The following is a 22,253-nucleotide window of genomic DNA, read 5'->3' on the forward strand; positions in this document are numbered from 1 at the left end:
AGGACAGGGAACTGCTGGAGAGGGTGCAGCAAAGGGCTATGAAGATGATTAGGGGACCAAAAGACCTCTCTTCATAAGAGAAAGGCTGAGAGATTTGGGTCTCTTCAGTGTGGAAAAAAGACGGCTGGGGGGGGACCTTATCAACACTTATAAATACTTAAAGGGTGGGTGTCAGGAGGATGGGGACAGGCTCTTTTCAGTGGTGCCCAGCGACAGGACAAGAGGTAATGGGCACAAACTTGAGCATAGGAAGTTCCACCTAAACATGAGGAGGAACTTCTTGACTTTGAGGGTGGCAGAGCACTGGCACAGGCTGCCCAGAGAGGTGGTGGAGTCTCCGTCTCTGGAGACATTCAAAACCCGCCTGGACGCGTTCCTGTACAACCTGCTCTAGGTGACCCTGCTCTGGCAGGGGGTTGGACTAGATGATCTCCAGAGGTCCCTTCCAGCCCCTGTGATTCTGTGACATGGGGGATGATGCCTCTGGTCCAGAGAAAGCTGGTGATCTAATCATCACTGACTCCTCTGTCCAGTTTTACATTTAATGTGAGAGGTGACACATCTAACTGTAGAGTGCCTCCCTCTCACTTGCTGGCTGAAAGCAAACAGGCTGCTGAAACGCCAAGCTTAAATATTACACAAAACGCTGAGTGCAAGACAGAAGTTTAAACGTATTTCAAAATATGCTGAAGTTGTGCAAGTCCCAAGCTCCTGCATTTGTGTCAGCATTAATTCAAACCACACTTCAAAGCACCGCCAGCAAGTAGGCAACAACGTTACCAAAAAAAAAAAACCAAACAAAAAAAAAAAAAACCAGAAACAAAAACAAGAGGCACCTACACAGAAACACATTATAGGGAAAAAAGAGCAACTTTACAGATAAAGCTCAAAGCAGTGAAGAAATGCAGTTTGCAACTATGTTCAGTATAAAAACAGACCAGGAAATGATTGTAACTTTTCTCACTTGGGTGGCTCATGCCACTCAAGACAAACTGATCACATTCATTCTTGAAACTTAAAAAAAAAAAAAAAAAAAAAAAAAAAAAAGTGTATCATACTTCCACTGAGTGACTGATGTGAAATTATTGAATTTCCTGCCCTTTGAACTGCAAGCAGGACCCTTTATGATAAGTCAGAAATAATCAAAACAAGAACCACCATGCACAACATATTTCCCACAGAGACTTTTTAATGCGTCGGATATACATGAGCCTCCAGCATACAAGATTAATCCCCAGGGCTAACAGGCAGTAAGGGTATCTCTGCACAGGTACCACTGGCTCCACTTATGTACGTGCCCCGAGGGCACCAGGGGGTTTGACCAGCCCTGACACCCATCCTGGCCATGGCCCAGGACCCCATTTCAGCCCACCCTGGGGTGTCAGTCCTTGCCCACCCTTTGGGCAGACCCCTCTGCCCCCAGCTGTTTCAGATGACACCAAATTCATTAACCCTCCCAGCAGCGGGGTTTCTGAGTGGGCAAAGCACAGACCATCGTTGTAGAAACAACTACGTAAATACTATTTCAGTACACTAGAAGAAATGCAATTTGTAGAAACACTTCATCTAAGATTAATGTAAAATAGAAACTTTTTTTTTTTGGTATCAAATGAATTTTCAATATTGGAAGTGATGAAATAATTATTTCCAAGAGCACGGTGCTCTTGGAAACCTAGTGATAATTTCCTGGTTTTATGACTGACATATGCTTTCTTCTACACTTGCTCTTATTCCATGTGTTATACCAGTTCCTTTATACGTTTACAGATGTGCATATATGTGATAAGGAGATGCATAGATTTTTGTAAGTGATCTGCTTTAAGAGGCACTTAGAGCAGTGACCCCTTAAAGCAATTTCAAATAGTCACCAAGATTTAACACTTCTTTTGCTAGACAAATAGCCTATTATTGGCAAGTTGGTTATTCTTCTAGTACGTCAATCAGGTCAGGCTTAAAATCAATACATGGCATTTGTCAATTGTGTTTCATGTGTCTTCAGCCTGATTATATTCATTAAGAAAGAACAGACTCCTAATAGCATTCATTGTAAATCAGGTTATAGTGTCAGGAAGCAAACAATCTTGCTGCAAAATAATGAGCTTAAATTCTTAGCTAGAAGAGCCATACAGACAAAGCTCAGCTGTAAAAATCATAATGCATGTAGTCTTTAGTCTAAGATGACCTTCAGCCTACAAAACCCTGGAACAATGTTGCCGTAAGTATGCCGTCAATCCATGTTTAATATCAGTCACGAGAGGAAAAGTAAGCCCAGTGGAGCCCTTCTTAAAAAGAAATCAGATTACATCCCATAGCCTATGGGTTTGTCCCACCATTATATACCTTAACATTTGAACAGAACTCATTTCACCCTCAACCTTCCACAGTCCCCTGCAAAAACGGAAGAACCGCTGATCAAGTTCCTAAAATAACCTTTCAAATACACTTCTGTTTCTTCTTAGCTATACAAACTTCACATACACTCATCTGAGATATTAGCCTGCAAAAACTGGCTCAGAGGACGTGCTTTATCTCCATTTGTTTCCAACGCAACTGGAGAGGAGACAGCAAAGCCCACCCAGCCTACCCTTACGCATCTTCAGCCACAACCTGCATTCCAGCTGCAACCACAAGTGTGTCGCCCCTGATTTATGCTCGTTTAATCACAACAGCAAACGCAGGTGAGCACAGATCTGGGTTCCAGGCTGCAGACTGTAAACTGGATCAATCACAGCTGATTGGCATTTGGAGTCAACTAGGGGAATCTGAAAACACAGATGCTGGTTCTGAATGAGAAAAAGGAGGCAAAGGGCCAAAAGGGTAGGGCTCTAATTGGCATAGCATAAATACAAAAAAAAAAAAAACAAAACCAAAAAAAAACAGGTCAAAAAACCTTTACATTTTTGCAAAAGGAGAAACCAATTATTTAGAAGCACAGTGAAGTCATTTACAATGTTCCAGCTGTTTTAGCGGCAGCTGTACCCAAGAGCCAATTAAGTAAACGTTACTGCAGGATTGCCAGAGTTCCCATTTTTTAAATTGAATTAGTATTGAATTGTAACCACTGTCTGAAGCAAAGGCTTAAAAGACTCAGTATAGTTTCTATTTGTTACCATGGAAGCAGGGGATGAGTGACATTCAACATATTTCAGAAAAAAGGTCTTTAATGCTATTCATTAATGGTAATTATTAACTTCTACAGACTTGCGTATCACAAACATTCACTGTGGCTCTGTAAGATATCACATACATGCCAAACAGGATGACAGAAGTACATTTGAGAAAAAGACTGACCACTCGTGAATTTATTCAACTGAAAAAGCTAAAACACAAGCCCCAGTGTAAACTGCCTAGAAGCTTGGCGATTTTCCTATCACCACTGAGAAAGGACCAGTTATATATTACCATCTTTTTCATATACTCTGTGCCCCACTGGCTTGATCTGTCTAAATATTATACACTTTCCTCTGCGGTACCAGAGGATAGGGTGACCTAGAATTTCATAGGAAATGGCAAAGTACTGTTGGGTAACCTCCATCAGTACTGCTGCATTGCTCTTAATAATGCAGTTAATAGCTTGTGTCAACACAGACTATAATATATGTTTGGAATCCTTCTTTTTAATCTGCATCTTGCCATCCTTTGGATATGCGGATGCAAATGATATAGGAATTAGCATATTGCTGTATACAGCTGAATGTTAACATGAATGAATTATTTATAAGAAAAGCTAATAACTAAATGATACTAACTTGAGAAACAGTAAAAAGTCCATTTTAAACAAGTCTTTATGTCATTACACCTTACCAAGCAAATTTCTTGAAACACAAACAGATTTCTCAAAGAAAAAAAAAATAGAAGCTCCAAACAGTAAAACAACTGGAAATATTTTAAGCCATTCAAGGAAAAGGAAAAAAAAAAAAAAAAAACACACAAAAGAGGACAAAAATCTCTCCTAGAATCTTGGTATTCAGTTATCTAGTCAGATATTTAGACATGCTTATGTATTTTTTTTTCCTCTGCCCTGCTTACTGTTCACTGGCAGTACATTACAATCACTGAGCAACTGGCTTTAAAAAAAACAAAACAAAACACCCCCAAAAACAATGCGCACAAGATGCCAGCTCATGATGAGTTGCACTCATTCCACTCACACACCTGCCCAGATACAGGAAAGCAGGGGCAACACAGACCTACAGAAACAAGAACGAAGAGCCTGAACTGAGTAGGTTTCAAAACAAGAAGGAAAAGACATTCAAGTCATTCTCTTTCTTCCTTCAGTTGGCAAAGATACAGATCACTTTAGAACCAAAGGTTTTATGATGTGCATTACCTAGCTCTGAGGTTTCATGGGAGCAGACGTGCACTACATAGCCCAGGCTTCCAGGTGGCATGCAGAACATCACATACGTCCAGCTAGCAGGACATGCAGAAGAGCGAGCATGTTCAGGAGCAAAGACTGGGCTGTCAACAAGCTGCAATTGCCACCAACCTCTGCTGCAGGTCCTTCAAGAAACCCTTTAAGTGGCACTTCCCCCCACGAAGCCGTTCTCAAAAGGCAAAAAGCACTTTCTTTGTTTTGTCTTTCAACTACACTGGAAATGCTAATGAAACTTACTCGACATAGAGAAAGACCACATGGACTGCATTAACATTATTAATTTCTGTAGTCCTTGAATTGTACAATTTTCAGATGATCTCCAAGAGTTGGACCCCTTGATCTCACAACTGCAATCTGTCTTGCAGAAGGCAGCAACGTATAGCAACAAATTTTGGTAGTCAGAGCTTCCCTTCACTGTTGTAGGTGGTGAGTATGCAGTAGCTCTGCTTCAAACGTCAATGCATTGGTTGTAACCACTTTAAAATTTAGATTAAGTATCCACCTCACCAATGTGACCAGGGAGGTAAGTTTTCACATCAACAAATTACCAAAGGGGTCTAATCATTAACCAGTCAGGAGCCTAAAAGCATTATCCTGAGTCATTTTAGTGACGCTCAACCATCAAAAAGAAGGAAAAAAGCACCCTGTGAAATTGGTGTCTCTGTAGCTAGAGAAGCACAGTGTTTTCTGCCTCCTACTACATTGACAAAATCTCTACAGTGGACTGTCAAAGTAGTGACTTATCTTTTAGCTAGATTGTCACCATTTGTTGCACACTTAATTTGGTTTATTGTAGACCAGGAACCCGAACAGCTGTACCCTTCCCCATGCATTTTCCAGTTTTGGCATCAGTGGAGACCTCCAAGCAAAGCAATAGTGTAAACAGGGAACTCTTTATAGAAACTACTCAATTGTCAAATTCGCATTTTCCCACTCCATAACCCCTAGGAGAGGGGAAGGGGTGGAAAATCAGGCTTGCTAAACTTAGCAAGCATGAGAGCATTTCGCAAGAATTGCCTTTTCTCCCCTCACCCTTAGTTGTTTCGAGGAAAAAGGGTGGGGAAGAACTGAATGAAAAAAAGTCTGATGTATTACACTTTTTTTTTTTTTTTTTTTTTTACTTTAAATAGTAAGCTGGAGGTGTTCTCCTGTGAGAACTCGGCTGTTTCCTGTATGATGTAGCTTTGATTTTATAATTACTTTTTTTTCCAAGACTTGTAAGCAACAATTACCACTGCAGCTATCTAAAACAATTAAACATGATAACCATCTATGCCAGCACAATCAATCCAGTCGGCGCCCGAGCCAGTCATTCACCTACAGATTTCCCCTCCCCACCTCCAGTTCCTCATCGGCTGGGAAAGTCACTTTTTCAGAAAACCATTCCCAGGGGTGGCCCCAGTAGCACGCCAAGGAGGCCACCCACTTTGAATTATTTCAGACCAGAACATATGGCACAGGTAACATGATACGCCATGAATATATAGTTCCTTCTTGATATCTCACGATATTATCGCTCTCACAGAGTAATCACCAACTACTGAATTACAGTGAAATAGCTGAGCAAACTCCAGCTTCTGGGTTCTGAGTTTACTCTACCTGTGCTCCTCTCCCGTTCCCATCAGAAGAAAGTGCTGGAGCCTCACTCAAGGCAGGCAGCGGTGGGAGCAGCCTTGTTCTCCGCCAAGTTCAGTGTCACCAGCACCCTTTAAATACTGCTCACAACTAAGTATTACCTGGGCTCATGAAAATGAAAAGGGGTCATAAAAAAAAAAAAAAAAAGAGGACTGACATGCTTTGCAAAGTAGATTTTTAACTTTCAGTTACTTAAACCTGGCTCATCAATTATGTTACAAACCCCTGACAGCTGACCAACAGCAGCATTTTCCACTGTAAAAGCCAAGTAGGTTATTAATGTTCTTTATCTTGTTAAGATGAGATTCTGGGCATCACATAAAAAACAGCTAGTCACACCTTGTGAAAAGCCTCTAGGTAAATAAAAATCTAAGGCAAAGTTCTGTTACATGGATCATTTGTCAACAGTCAACTGAATGCTCAAAACAGATTTTTTTTTTTCCCCCCACTGTGCTCCATCTATTATAAAAAAAAAAAAAAAAAAGGGCACCAAAAAAACCCTGCTCTCTGCAGGGGACCCTCCACCCTGAGAATCAGGGCTCTGCTCTCCCACGTGTGCTCAGAACTCCCAAGGAACCGGTCCCTCTCCCAAACCTCTAGGAAGCAAAGGTGTGTGATGCTGTCGGACATAGCAGGTCCATCTGCAGTTTAGAGCACTTTGCTAGACGAAAGAAAACACTCCTGTGCATCAGTCCTGCAAAGGAAGGGGCTGGGGAGTGGGGGGATTACGAAAAAGAAAAGCACCTTTTACCTTTAGGTATGATATTTGCCATATTTACAAGGCAACACTAGAGCTGCGTGTTCCTCTCCAGAGTGTGTAGACCCTCTGGGAAACACATGCAAACATTTTCCAAATGGAACGAGCACTAACCAGAGGCCACTGGTAAAAATAGCACCGATGAGAGACTGAATAGCTTTAGGACTATTTATATATGCTGGCTCTGAGCAGCTCTTGAAGAAAAGAAAAAAAAAAAAAAAAAGAGAGAGAGAGAGACTCTAAAAAAGAAAAAAAGGAAAGCCAGAGTTCCTCATCTGTGTACAATTAATAAAAGACTGGATCATTCAAGCATGGGTTTTGGATGGATGCCCCAGCTCCATTTCAGTACTTCAGAGTAAAATAAAGCAGCTCCGCAGTCTCACTCCACAGGGAATAAGCACCGCTTGTTACAGAAACGAACATATTATACTGCGTTTCATCTTACAGTAATATTGATTAGTACTACCAGCTTGTTTCATATTTGCAAAGGAAAATTTAATAATAAAAATGGTTTAAATCTGTAGACATAGTTAAGATTATTTTTGCTGAATTTCCAAATGGAAAACGATGCATTTAAGCATAATGCGTAAGTTGACTATCTTTGTATTACTGTACAATATAAAAGATTTTCTTGATATATGAAATGATACAATTATCATTGATCGGTACACCACTGTGAGTGCCATACTTTCTCCATGGCCTGCTCCATCGTAACAGATGCCTTGCATATCACTTTATACATTCACATTCACACTTAGGAAACTTATCAACCTAAAACTTCTCCAGAACTGCCTTTGAAGTCTGTTAATCACACCTGCACTTTTGAACCCTATATAGGAATCTTCCCAATCCACTGACTTCAATTAAGTAAATCACTTTCCTATCTGTCAGGGAACAAAAATATAGGTCCCTAATAAAATATGAAATATAAAGTCTGTTTAGCCCATCTCAGCATAAGAGGCACCATATCATGTCAACCCAAAAGCTGAGCCAAGTCAGTGTTCTCTTTTCAGCCGTGGTTGCTAACACGTGCTTAAGAAACAGAGAAAATACAAAGCAGTGTTTTTGCTGGCACACCTTCTCACGCTTCCAGCAGTTATCAGGAGATTGCAGAAAGATCAAGACGTATGAAGTTCACAAACCTATTTCCTTCCACAGTGCAGGCAGTGACACTACATCTATACCAGTATGTTTACGGGATAATATTTTAAGTGTTAAAATTGGAAACATCACTCTGAGGCTTTATGATTTGTTACCTTTCTAAAATCTGAGAGAATAAAGGTACCAAGTGTCTGAGTTCTTAAAAACATATATTAAGCGCTCTGAATTCAATTGACTTTCTGCCTTAAGTTACTTATTTAAAGAGAATTTACATGCTTAGCTTTTCCTCAAAAAGGTTACAAAATCCTTGACCGAGCAATTTGGCCGTAACCAGATGGTAAATAAGCTATAGAACAAGGAGATGGAATTTGCTCTCCCAAACCCTTTTGCCACTTCTCTAAACTAGGCAGATTTTAGGGAGGTTCTGTTATAATATGCAAATGCATTATATTTACTCAAATGTCGTGACAAGAACAAATAATTGTCCTTGTTCTACTACTGAGCTAACAAACATTCTGCAATTAAAATAGCTTAATTTCAAACAGGAAACTAAGTTCAACCTTATCAAACTCGTACCTGTTGTCTATCCACTCCTCTGCCTCCTCATCGGTGCCTTCCTTCCAGACAGAGCAATATTAGATTGCCCTCTAACGGATTACTTGCACAATTGCACAATCATGTTTTTGCTGTTAGAAGTGTTTAAGACGCAAACAAGGTTGCACTAGAAATGGGAAAGTCAATGCCGTTTTGTTTCTGCTTTTCTTCAAGGATCTTTTCAGATTCGAATTGCAATTTGAAAAAGTTTAATGGTCAGCCTATTCATTTTACTGTATTCAGTTGCAAAATGAAGTAACATGTGCTGCACGTTCAGGTTTTAAAATAGCCTGAGACTGCAAATTGCATTTGAAATCTAGAGGCAGAAAGCTGCTTACAAAAATACTGAAGTAGAAGCTGAGACAGCAAAGGATTTCTCAAGAAAAATTTCCATCAAGAGACTCCAATTCGACTTTTGCACTCAATTACCTACACAGAACCGGACGCTAAATTTGCCAACTCCACCACTGTCCTCCTTTGTCAGCAAGATGACAGCCAGCACGACTGCCTGCCTTTCTGTCCTTTTCCTTTTTCTCCCCTGAATTGAAAGTGCTTATCTCTTCCAGATTGGAAACAACTACATTTAAAAAAAAAAAAAAAAAAAAAAAAAAAAAGAAAAAAGACGACCGTAGAAGAGATCTGAGCATATCTAAAACTGACATCCAAAGTAGACAAAGGACATAGGGATTTACACTACATAGCTATTTGAAGATACTCTATTCTCAAGGTTTATAAAATAATTTAACTGAAGATTTCACTATTTCCAGCATACAGTTTAAAATACTGTAGCATGGCTCAAAGAAAAAAATATCTTGATGCATTTTAATGAGGAAACCCACATGTACGTCCCTAAGCCCAAGTGCAGCCTTCTTGGTTTGAAGCGAGAAGAAACTGACCACCTTGGAGGCATCCCATCCTACAGTGCAGCAAGAGGCTTGTGTTACACAAATATAAGCCAAAGATTTCCTTCACGAAGCACTTTCCTCACTCCGCATTATCCACAGACCTTCCGGCAGATGTGGATGGGGCAGCCGTCCTAAGCACGGAGGAGTGGCAGAGCTTCAGGCAGTTCAGGTAAGTGGAGACGGGCAACCTCACTCCCTGGAGCTCGGCAAGTCCACATCTGTGCCGAGGACCGATTTGGTACCTTTAGAGACACAGCCCACCCTGGCAGAAGTCAGCCCTTGGAGTAAGTAAGAGGCGAGGGTGGTTTCTGTGTTGCTGTTTGCTTTTCAGACTTTTTAGTGCTGCTCCAATGATAATTTTTAATTATCTTCATTTTCAAAATGCTAAATATCCATTGTGTATTTCACCAATTAAAAAAACCCACAATAAACAGTGAATAAATTTCAATTTAATGCAATATTTAATATACTAAAAGAGCAACAGTGCACAAGTTTAAGCACAACCTCCATCATGCTGTAGTTGCCCAGCTTTACCCTTAAAACCACCAGAATCAACATCTGTAAATTAAAACCATTTATCTTTAAAGCATGAGGAATAAGATATGGTGAACATGAAGAAAATGGAGACTGGAATCTTTAAACATTACTGCACAATCGCAGCTCTTCTTCCTGGGAGTAGCGGGATAAAGGGGGTTCAAGGGAAAAAAAAAGAAAGAGAGACAAAAGGCATTTCTGGATTGCTAAATTCATTAAGTATAAGCAAAATACAGACAAGTGTCAGCATCCAACAGTGGAAGAACAAGAGACCATCTCAGATCTACATCATAAAGCTAAAACAAGTCATAGCAAAAACTGTGGATTAAAGACATTTGAGTAATCACGTTTCATTTGCTGCAAGAGCTATTTGATTTTGATGATATCAAAGAAAATTACGTTTTCTTCTTTTGTTCTTATAATGAGGTGTAAGTTAATTAAGTCTGAACACACATATATGTACAAACAAAACAAAACAAATAAGCCTTTCTGATAATATCCAACCAGTGTACCATGGAACAGAGGTTTCTAGCTAAAGCCCTAACCACTCCGGGATTTTTTTTTTCCAAAGCTCTCCAGAAAAGCTATGTAATTTCAAGTAACAATTTCTGTCCTGTTCTGGTTGAACTGAGATTTGAGCTATTATACTTAAAGCAAACCAAAACAAAAGAGAAACACTAAACTGCCTATGACATTTTCCCCCCTGAAACCGGGTCTAACCTATGCGCCTAAATGTAATGACTTCTGGCACTTGCCTTCAGAAACAGAAGCGATTTCTACACCCAGACCACCCAGCATCTGACTATCTGATTTAGGGCAGAAACAAAGACTTAAGTACTGGAGATGATATATATTTCCATATTCAAGTGCTCAAAAATATGCTTAGCCAAAGAAAAGCGCATTTCAGGAAGGTTACTTCTTCCTTTGTCCTTCTTTTCAAGTTGTAACGCAGACTAAAACTAAAGGAAGAGTTTCTAAATGACTAAGGTTAACTAAATAAGCTAGTAACTAAGTAACAAAACAGGTTATGGTGAAAAGTATTAAAAAAAAAAGTCTGAAAAAAGCAACATGAAGAAAACAGCGGTAAAAATTACTATTCTTCTTAAGAAAAATAAGGATTGAAAATGAATTAATGAACTTTACTAGGCAACAGGTATCTATTTAGGAATATTCAAAGGCTGAAAGAAAACATTGTCAAGCACAGAAGAACAATTTGTGTGAAGGAAAAATTATGAACTGGAAGTCAGCATTTCTAAAGTTATCTTCAAAGTATGTTTGAGACTGAGAACAGCAAACTCCTTAAGGAAGAGGGAACTCTAAAACATAGAAGCATGACACTCAATCAGCTTTTAAGGAAAAATATTTGAAATCCTGCCTCAAACCTCAAAACAGACTGTTCGCTATCAACTGGAAATATAAAGGGAGAGACACCAATATCAAACAAAGGTATTATCTGGTACAAATTCCAAAGAGGGTGGGGAAGTGCAAAGAAGAGGAGGCAGAAGCATAGCAATGCTAACCAATGTGACAATCCCGTGGCTGTGAAACACAAAGTGGGGAAGGTTCGATGTCCTGCTAGAAAGGCTGTAGAAGAGTCTCTGACAACAGCCATTGTATGGTATAACGGAGGTTTGAAAACAATTTAGAAATATCTATAGCTCTGATTTTTTTTTTTTTAACTTGTTACACAAGTCTCAGAGTAAGTGTGATCTTTGTCTTAAAGCATTAGTAATCGAGAAGGATTCTGCAGGGGCTTCTGTGTCAAGTGGCTTCAGATGATGCTTCTGTCTCTCAGCCTTCTTGTTATTCTTTAAAAAAAAAAAAAGAAAAAAGAAAAAAGAAAGAAAAGAGTGATTGCATAGGTCTTTTACAGATCAATAGGAAGCAGAAATGTTTATTCTGCAAACAGTAGAGGAAGCTGTCTGACTCCAGGGGAAATGGTGAAACACATGACAAGAGAAGTAATGGCAAATAAAGTAAATGGATCAAGACAGTATTTTTCCTCTGAGCTCTTTTTGGCTATAGCACCTTTTGTCTTTACTTCTAAGCAGCAGACCGTTCTTCTCCTAGTGACACTTTAAGTTTCTTTCAAACTGAAGGGAGGACTTTTGAAACCGTTATGGATTACTATGGAATCTCGACCAGGTTTGGGATGACCCAAGTCCCATGTCTGGGATGGTTCACCTGAACAGTTGGCTCCAGTGGAACCAGAAAATCCCAAAGGGTCATTGATTCACACTGAAGATGAGTAGTAGTACTTCACCTCCACACCTCTGTGAAGACAACCAAGACAATTAAATGACCCGTACCCTTAAAGCGGCAGCTGCCACTTTCAGTGAGGGCCCACCACATCATCATGTGTGTGTTTTATAGACCCCACATCTATATACTACTGCTCACACAAATCCACCTCCGAATGTATCCAGTTAACCTAAAGGAACTAAGCCCACTGAAAGCTCTTGCTGTACACCAGGTACTGATTTGAAGTTACTGCATGCTTAGTGTTTGCTGACACTAGTAAAAAAAAAAATTCCTGTAAGTTTACAGTTAATTTCAGTTTAAAGCAAGGTGAACAGATTTCCCAAGTACTAACAAGAAGAACAGGGAAGGACTGGATGTTTTATCACAAGCGCTCTAATGCCTTAAGGATGGAAACTGTAACTCAGCAAAAAAACCCCAAACCCCCCAAGGTTAATTTGATCGCATGACTAGCGATTCACACTTCTCCTCACCGACCTCTATCAGAAAAAGCAATTACTCTGCAGAATAACTAGGTGCTCAAATAGACTGCTAATTGTACCATATGTGGGTGGGAGATACCATCTCTGAGATTTTGTTCAGGTTGCATTCTTTTTCTCCTGTTAGAAATGCATTCCTCCACTTCTTCCACCCCATTTCTAGATCCATATCTAATGGTGCTACTAAGAAAAAAAAAAAACACACACCAACAAAAACCCAACCAGCCTGACCTCATGGATTGCTTCAGCTTCCCTGTATGTAATCCTGGTGATGAAATAAGATGGTTCTTCAGAACAAACGCTTACTCCGGTTGGGAGAAAGCCTCCACCTTGGCCACCATCTCCTGACTGGAGAAGGGAAAAGACTATTTGTTCAATCATGTGATGAGCCTGGAGAGTCTTTACAGGACAGGTGAACGTTAGACATCACGAATTATATTCCAGTCATGCAATTCCAAGGAGCTAGAAGAAATCCTTTAAACAGATCCGAACAGGAAGGAGCAATGTGATTCTGGCAACGATTCTTGCAAGTCTCAAACAGGCAAAGATGCAAAGCTACATCATCAGGTGATGAAAGATAAATGATAGGAAGAGACAGCCAAGAGAAGTTCTGTACCTGTAAAGAGTTGCCAGGTAATAAAAAATTAAAAATTCAAATCTGTGCATATTTGTGAGGTGGGGAGAAGTGGTAGAAGCAGTTGGTGGTAATGTAGCTTTGAAGGAAGTCATTTCTAGGCAGATCTCCGTTTTTAAAAACTCTTCATTTTGAAGCTGTAAGGTTTTAAAAACTTATTACACCTTCTGGACTTCAATATTTAGAAGTATAAGCAAAAAGGTTTTGTTGCCTCAAAGCCAGTTTGCAAAAGCACAAGCTCTTACAACTCTGGAAGTGTCAACAAGTATATGCCAAAACGAGCACAGACTCTTCTCCTATGGGGGCTCTGGCCCCACTCTCACCCTTTTCATATGAAACTCAAGGCACTCACTCTCTCACCTGCTTTCTTTCATTTACAGCACATTTCCATATACTATTCCAGCCTTTCACTTACAGTACACATACGTGAAGTGCCTTGACTCTTTTCTCTATTTTTCACACATGACTCCCCCCCCCCCCACCCCAAATAATTGTAACGAATTCTTCACTACCTTTCTTCACTTTTTATTTAACATGTTCTCCTCCCTTCCCATCCCTCTGTGTCCTTTTTCTCTTTCATTACCATTCATCCTCTTTCAGCCAAAACCCACCTCCAGTGTGCTGCCAAAGGCCAGGGCAGGGAGGGGGGAAGAGACAACGACAGAGCACTAATTTCAGCCTTTCCCTGTTTATGACCCCTCAGAATGTGGCTAAACATAAAACTTTCCAAGCTTGTTCCTTTGGCTTTGTGAAATACGTTTTTTGCAAAGATTTGTTTTGCATCAAAGAAGGTGTTTCTAACTAACATGACATCAGTCTCATTTCCCTGTGTGCTGTATTTCCAAATAGATGACGTGCTTTATCTTTTTGCATCAGAAGAGTTTCTTCAATCCCACTGCAGTTGGGTTTTTTCTTTAAATCCCTCTTTAAAACTCTCCTTTGCAACAGTAGACCAGCTTTTAAAAAAAAAAAATCCAAAAGAATTTAGATATCTAGCCTATGTTGATGACCTGTTTCATTGTGCTCCAACCTTTTTTCCCCCCTGTAATTTGGCTTATACCTGAATTGCAAGCTACAGCTGAAACCACCTTTTTGCTCTGCATTTGAACGCTACCCAGCCCAACAGCGTTAGCTATGACTTCAGTTCCAATAAATTACAGTAAGTAGTAAGAGCTTTTCCTTTGTTTTAAGTATGTAAGGCTACTTTTTCTCCCCAGCAATTCAGTCTTAGTTAATGAAAGTCAGACAACCTTAATAATTAAGAAAAATATTCCTAATTTCCCAAACTATTACAGCTGCTTATTATAGAAAGGCACTTACTACTCTGAAGTTCAGCAACTCCTCCACAGACATAAAAAGAAGATGCAAATTCACTTCCACCAAGTTACACTCTATCATGAAAAACCATGATAAACTTGCATTCAGACAGTTCTCAGACATTTTAATAAGTAACCCAAACACGCACAGCTTTCCTATGTGGGAAATCTTGTTTCGGTAGATTCATTCACATGAAGCAGATATACACGACAACAGTGAAGAAGCTTTTGAAAGCTTTTTACAGAGAGGAGTTGTTGGGTTTTTAGTACCTTAAGTTTCCTCAAATTTTTGATAACATTTTTTTGGTCTTTATCCCAATGAAATACGAAGGAAGAAAGAGAAAGCAGACACACATTTGATGGAAAAAATAGTGACTACCAATCTAAGCGTCTCCACACTCAATGTACTTAATCCTCCAGGAAAGGTGCTCCAGGGCTCACAGGCTGCGATGTGCCTGAGCAGGTATGTTTTGTTATCGACAATGAAAAAGTGTTAATATATTTATTATCCCTGAAAGTGCTAACATTATTAAAGGTCTGTACGCTCCAGTGTTTCCTACAGTAAGAACATCAGCTTTCTATTAATGTTTTCTTCTGGTAAAAGCTGAAGTTGACACAATAGATTGAGTCTGTCCTTTTTGAGAAGAGAAGTTGCTCAGTATTCTCATGAGATAAAGACGCACAGGTTCAATGATTACCTGAGCAACCACAAGCAAGGAAATTTTTTTTTTTTTTTTTTTTTTTTTTTTTTTTAAATGTGGGCTGCATGTTCTGAAGGCATTGCAAAGAAGGGGAGAAAAATGTAGCTGCAGGCAGGTTTTGACCCTGTGTTTCAAGGAGCTAATCAGCTAGAGATCTGGGGAGAAACCTGTAAAATCTCTAGTCAAACCCCTTATACCTTTACTGAATCAGAAGACAGGAAAAAAAGGCTTTCAGATTCCCTCTGATGCAATTAACGTTCTCTCAAGTTTTTGATTGAGTTATAAAGTTTATAGAGAATATTCTTCACAACAGAGAAAGGACTGCTTTTCTCAATAACGCATCATATCAGCAACACAAATTTGAATCTTTAGCAACTTACGCTATCTCAGGTTAACCTTGAGAGCAGGTAGCCACAGCAGAAGATAAACTCCCTCTGTCACCCTGAGGAACACACCCTCAACCTCCTCCAAAAGATCTGTCTACTAACAATTTCCCAGCATAGGTAGAAAACTTTCAAGTTCAGAGGTCCACAGCGACTTGAAAGCCAATGGCAGTAGCACCAGAAAATCCGTTCTGCTTAAACACTGAGGGATTCACTTAATAAACCAAGTTGTTTTTCTCCAAGCATCAACGAACATATTAAATTATTAAATTTATTAATTATTAAATTTATTAAATTATTTAATTTATATAATAATAAATATAAAATTATTAAATTATTTAAATTCAATATTAAATTAACCCAGATACATCTACAGGTGATGGTGTTCCTGGCTATACCAGAATTACAATAATTCTGACAATATTAAGAAAAATATTAGTGAACAAAATTGACGTACTAAAAAATAAAACAAAAAACAAAAAACCACCACACACCAACAATCAAAACCTGCTAATACATGCCAACAAAAGCAACCTTACACCAAGTATGTCTCATTGCGAAAGAGGAGCCAGAAGATCAGGTGGACTGTTGCTGAGTTCCAACAGCACTGTACTCATTGCAGCTTCTTAATATAGGTTATCTCCTGTGTGCAGTAATGACTTCAAATGACTTGGCTGTGAATTCCTATCATTAGGCTTTTCCATGATGCAATCAGTTAGCAGAACAGCCATAATTAGTCCCACCTTCAGACACTCTTGGAAATAACTCTTTCTAGACACACCCATCGAGCGCAAGTACTGAGACACAGCAGTCACTTTATCATTTCGGTTTTGTCAGCACTTTTAGAACACCTCCAAATTACATATGAAAAGACTTGACTGTCTTGACTGTCTAGAGCACTTTCATTCAACAACTTTGTTTTCCTCAGCAGCTTGCCCCAAGGATACAAATTCCCAGTGATGTGTCAGTTCATCAAGATTATGTGGTGCAATGCAGCAAACAGTCGTTTATCATACATGTCACCAGGCTGCAAAATATTTCTTTCAAATGCAGTATTGACAAATACAGCAAATTATAGTGGCTTATCCTGGTTTGTGTTGCTGCTTCTTTACAAACTCTGTCAGCTTCAATTTCTGGTCATGAATATCAGCCCTTGTTCTGGCAACATACGCTATAAAGAGCAAGTGAGTTCAGATAGCAGATAAGACAACTGACAAAATGACTTACAGCCATGAGACTGAAGAGGCAGCATGTTTGTTTATGTGGGCCACGGCTTAACCCTCCAATCACTCCAGGAATTTCAGACGTGCTGTTATGCATATGTGGAATGACACGTTAGACGTAAATTCAGAAGAAAGACTGAATCAGAAGTTCCTGAGCACAAAGCCTTTAGTCCAGAGAGGAAGGTACACGTGAATAAAACCAGTAAAAATAATACTGCAAACACAGGGGACAGATTTTTGAATCAGAAAAAAAACATGTTTTATGTATGCTCATTTGAGTATTATATTTTTGAGCTCAGTAACAGTTTTTAAAAGTGCTCATGTTGGATTTTGCACCATTTTATAACTAAGAATCTTCTATAATACTTAAGATAGAACTGAAAATAGAGAGGGAGTCTATCATTTAAATCTAGCCTGACAGCTAAATCCTGTTCCTGTATCTCAACCACGGGGCCACAACCCTTAATGCCCAAGATGGCACTGACTTCTGGCTTCTTAAACCGCTTTGCCTGTATCTACAAAACCATGACCATGAATGTCTCAATAAAAAGTTATACGAGACAAATACCATAATTAAGGTTATAAAATAAGGTATAATTAATTCAATGTATTCTTGCAAGCTCCAATTCCAGTGAGAGAAACTCCTTCCTTTATTTGTTTTCACAATTTAGGGTGCACAAGGGAAAGCTCATCTGCTGACCTTCACGGGCATTGTGGTTACTGAATACTGGGGAAATACGCAATGGCTGTAAGAAACACTATGCCACTGAAATGACACAACCATGAATACTGATGGAAATCAAACACAGCAGATCTAAGACAGGGGTCTGGGGTTTGATTAACTGCACTTTCCTTTGAACTTCAGAGATACGAAACTATGGTGACAAACAGGGCCCCTTGATGTGGATAGACTCTCAGAAGATACAGAAGACAAATGTGTTATTTCTTTCATACAGTTGGAAAAAAATTGCTACCATAGGCTCCAATCGCATCTAAGAATTAAGAGCAAGTCTCATCTGAAAGTGTGTAAAGAAAAAGAAAAAACTCAAACAACAACAAAAAATCCAACCCAACCACACATTTCAGCTGAGAAAGGACCTTGATGAATTCAGACCACTTAATTATGGACTAACAATACTGTTTAAATTGCTCATAACGCATTTGGACCACAACATTTTTCCTGCAGTAAATGCATAAAATTAATAAAATGAATAGCTAATAAGAGTAAATTGTAAGCTAACAAAGCTTAATTTATTGCTGTCTTCATAGCATAGTTCTACAGGGCTCGTAAAAGAGAAAACTTACTATTATGGTTTCTGAGTTAAAGCCACACAGGTTCTATTTCCTCAAACTATGTAACAGGACGTATCTATAACTAATCGACTGCCATTATTCTGAAAATACACAGTGTAGGTAAGAGCGCTGACAATAAGCCAAGCTCTGGCAGCTGCCACCATGGTGCGCAGATTTGACCTCATGGGGCCCTATGTCTAGGGAAACAAATTAAATTCAGGAACAAAGGCCCAGCAACAACAACAACAAAAAAAAAAAAAACCACTAACTGGGACACACAGCTAGTGATCAGATAGACACTCCTCAACCAAGTGAAGCCCCGCAGCAGGAGCAAGCAGCATGTGAGGTTGTCTAGAAAAGCACTGACTGAAGTCTGTGAGCACCCATAAAGCTGGTACAGAGAGCGTGGCCGACTGCTGAAGGTACATTTGCTTAATCTATTAACACATAACTTCTTTACTTTGGATTACTGAAAAGGCATAGAACTTGCTACCTGCTTGACAGGAAATCAGCTGGTTAGCCTTCTCATTTTGAAAATTAGTATTCTGAACTTCTGAATATATTTTTAAATAGGAATTTTAACTGAGATCGCATCTCTCTTCTGCAAGAAAAAAAAAAAAGGAAAACAAAATTGATATGACAATTGTACAGCTAGTTCAGCTTAAATGCTGCAACGTGAGAGAACATGAAAGGATCGCACTGAAGACTGTGTCAGACCAGCAAACTCAGCAAATCTGTCGGTTAAAGCAACTGACATTGCTTTATGGACTCCACATGAGATGAAAGTTTTTGTGCCCTTGATTCTCCTCCTACTAGTAGCTTTTCTTATTAGCAAACTATTGACGAACGAAGGTAAGATGGCCCTCTGCTGCATTCTAAATATGACAGTGACAGAGGTTCTACCATCTCATCCAGTCTTGGAGCAGATCACTTCTACTGGTGTCAAGTGATCAACGGAAGATTCTCCATCCAAGATGTAAACGCAAAACAGTAAAAAAGCCTACAGCAAAACACCATTTTTATTTCAACATGACTTAAAACAAATGTTTCAAAACATTCACAGAAAGTGCAGAAGTTAAACACATCTTTTGTATTTAAACTCTGACATAGAAATACTTCCTGACCATTACCCAATGAACATCAGTATGAAATAGAGGTTAGGGTTACCTCTGACGTGATATAAATCACATTGCAGAGGATCATTTTATAGTACATTAATCACTTATGCTAAAATTCCCAAAATTATTTTACTCTGAGTAGAGACACACACTTCCCTTGCAGTAACATGGTGGTCTCCGCTTTGTTTATGCTCTGCCTTTCTGTCAGAATACTGACCTTCTTCCATCTGTTGGCAGCTTTAGTTAATTATTGCTTATCAAGTGTGTTATAGCCCACTTCAATCATCAGAAAAGTGCACATTGCACTCATTAACACAACTTACCTCCACCACCTCTAGGTATTTGACAGTATAAAATAACAAATAAGAATGTCTGAAGTGGTAGTGATTAATTTAATATTGGATCTACCCTTGCTTAAGACTGTTTTGACCCATTTTATATAAATTGCTACACATACAAATTGTATTTTTGCTGTTCCATCCTGAAGCATTTACATATGGAAGAGTATTTTCAGAGTTTGTAAAAGTTGTGTCAAGTCTAGTCAAAGGCTAGTAGTATCACAGTGCAACTTTCCCTGCACCATGAGTATAACACGATACATGCAGACGTATCGCATCTCCGTCTCTGCAGAAAGACTTCTGTATCATCAAAAGGCTATGATATCGCCCAGCCTTTCTTAGCCAGCTTAAAGTTACACTTATGACAACTTTTGAAAGGTTTTAGCAAGAATTCAGCTGTATCGTATGCAAACGCCAGATGTAATGATCTGCTAAACTTGAACGATACAAGGTTAACTTTCAGAACGACATCCCTCCAGCCGTCCCGGAGAGCTCCATCTCACTCGCATCTTTCTTCGTTAACCGCCTGCTCCATACAGGTCATTTCCTGCTTCACACTGGCTGCCTAGAACAACAGTCCTGCCCCGCTCACATCTGTAAAAATCTTTCAGCAGATGGATCGGTGCCAGCCCCTCATGCGGATGAAATATCCAGTGACTGTACAAGGCATCTAACCTTGTGAGCTGCAGCCTGCCTTCTGCCCTGCGTTGCAAGCCAAGCACTTTCCCAGTCAGTTTCTGCAAGCACAAGAGTTACTGTTTCTCCCTCTAAAGGATCCATGCTTCTTTTCATTTCCTTAACACTGGTTGTGGCACTTTTCTCCTTCATTTAACCTGCACTTATATAGAGGTCAATGCTATTAATTGCAAAATTACTTTGGATTCAAAAAACCAACAGTACCTTTTAATTACAGGAAGATTAACTCTGAGTTAATCATGTTGAAATTACATTTTCAGTGAGCAAAACTTTAATTACGCATTGTTCGCTTAAAAAGAGAAAAGTAAAGCCACAAGAGCCCCACTTTACTGGAAATAGCCCCTGATCCTTCAAGACTTCTATTAAATAAAGCAGTAGCAAGTATTACTTTATTCTTCATCAGGTCTTATTGTAATAATACTATTGTAATAACTGTAACACTTGTGAATTGGCAATGAGGGAAAGAACCAGAACTTCACAAAACATGCAGGTTCGATTACTTCAAAAGATACCCAGGCAGAAGCTACAGTGCTGCAAGCAAGCCAAGGGTGAGAGAGGACAAGATGGAGAAGACACATTCCTGAACCTGCTGTTTTCCAAAGGCTTTCACCTGGGCCCAGACAACCACTATCCTAGAGTTAGTACAGGACTGTTCTGGAGTTACTGTGGGGAGCAGCATTATACCGCGTATAGGACTCAGCACATATGTGGAGGATTCGGGCACATTGCTCAATACATGATTAAAAACATATCTAGTTGTAGCAGCAAGGATAACCGTTTAAGCTTTAAGATGACTGTAGCAAGAGCCTCAAAGACTCTACAAGGCCATTGATTCACACTCACAGGGGATCATAAAGTTATTAAAATTGAGCTAGAAATACTGCAACAGGGAATTAAGCTACAGATTTGGCCAGTAATGAAAGGAACGGTGATGAAGAGCGATTAAAGTGCAGGACTGAGTTGCAGAAAACCTGAATGCTCAGCTGTTTACTTGCCAGATGACGCGACCCAGGTTACACAAAGCCCAACACGCACCCTTATTTATTCCAAGTACACACAGGCTGAGCGGAGCAGCTCTTGCCTGCCTGACACCTAAAAGGAGGGGCATTTCTGCCCTACAGTGCATCATTTTGTCTCCTTCCCCTTGTCCTGACCAGCAAGGCTCATGGAGGCCAACCAGTGACCCTTTGCAGGTGAAGAGAAATGGCCATTTTGGTTAGAGATGTGGAACTCAATGGAGGTGCTTCCCAGCCACAGCCTGGAGCTGCAGTCCCTCCATATACCCAGCTCAAACCAACAATGCTCCTCAGAAGGTTGCCGGGGAAGAAGAAAACTTGTGAGACAGCCTTTACTCTCATGAGCAGCCCAACAGCTTCATTTTGCATCACTGAAGAAAGTGAGCCCCTGCGTCCTGTTTGCCTGTCTCCAGACTCTGTCAGGAGAAAAAACACCAACCTGCCACGCAGGGACCTTTTGTTATTTTGTTCAAGTACAATGAGATTTTCGCCTGGTAGCTGCTGAAGTCAGAGATTTATTGCTGCTATATTGTTCTGGGGAATAGTGTTTGAGCAGTTCAGTGAGGTTTGGGAAAAAGTAGGTCACTGCAAGTAAAGAGAACTTCGTACGATCACCTCTATCATGGCAAAAGGCTTTAAAGAAGAGAAAAAAAAAGAAGAGATAAAGTCATGAGATAAAAACTGGATAGAATTATCAGAGTGTTTAAGAAATTGTCTTCTCCACAATTCCTTAAACTGTTTGTGAGAGCATGAGAAGGAAGGTAGGTAGGGAGCAGGATCAGCACCAAGTGGTAGACAATAACAGGAGTGGCTGAGGAAACCCTCAGAAGACAGAGGACTAGTTCAAGATGAAATAACCTGAAAGCTCACAAAGGCCATAAGAAAAGTCAGAG

The 22,253-nt window shown here is 39.7% G+C and overlaps 1 protein-coding gene across 2 annotated transcripts in view; it reads right to left on the minus strand.

Moving 5' to 3' along the window:
- The window catches only part of PDZRN4 (PDZ domain containing ring finger 4), a 249,170-nt gene that overhangs the window by 183,583 nt on the left and 43,334 nt on the right, over positions 1 to 22,253 (minus strand). The gene's annotated exons all lie outside the window — the stretch shown is intronic.

This window comes from Rissa tridactyla, chromosome 1 (assembly GCF_028500815.1).
Source record: "Rissa tridactyla isolate bRisTri1 chromosome 1, bRisTri1.patW.cur.20221130, whole genome shotgun sequence".
NCBI lineage: Eukaryota > Metazoa > Chordata > Aves > Charadriiformes > Laridae > Rissa > Rissa tridactyla.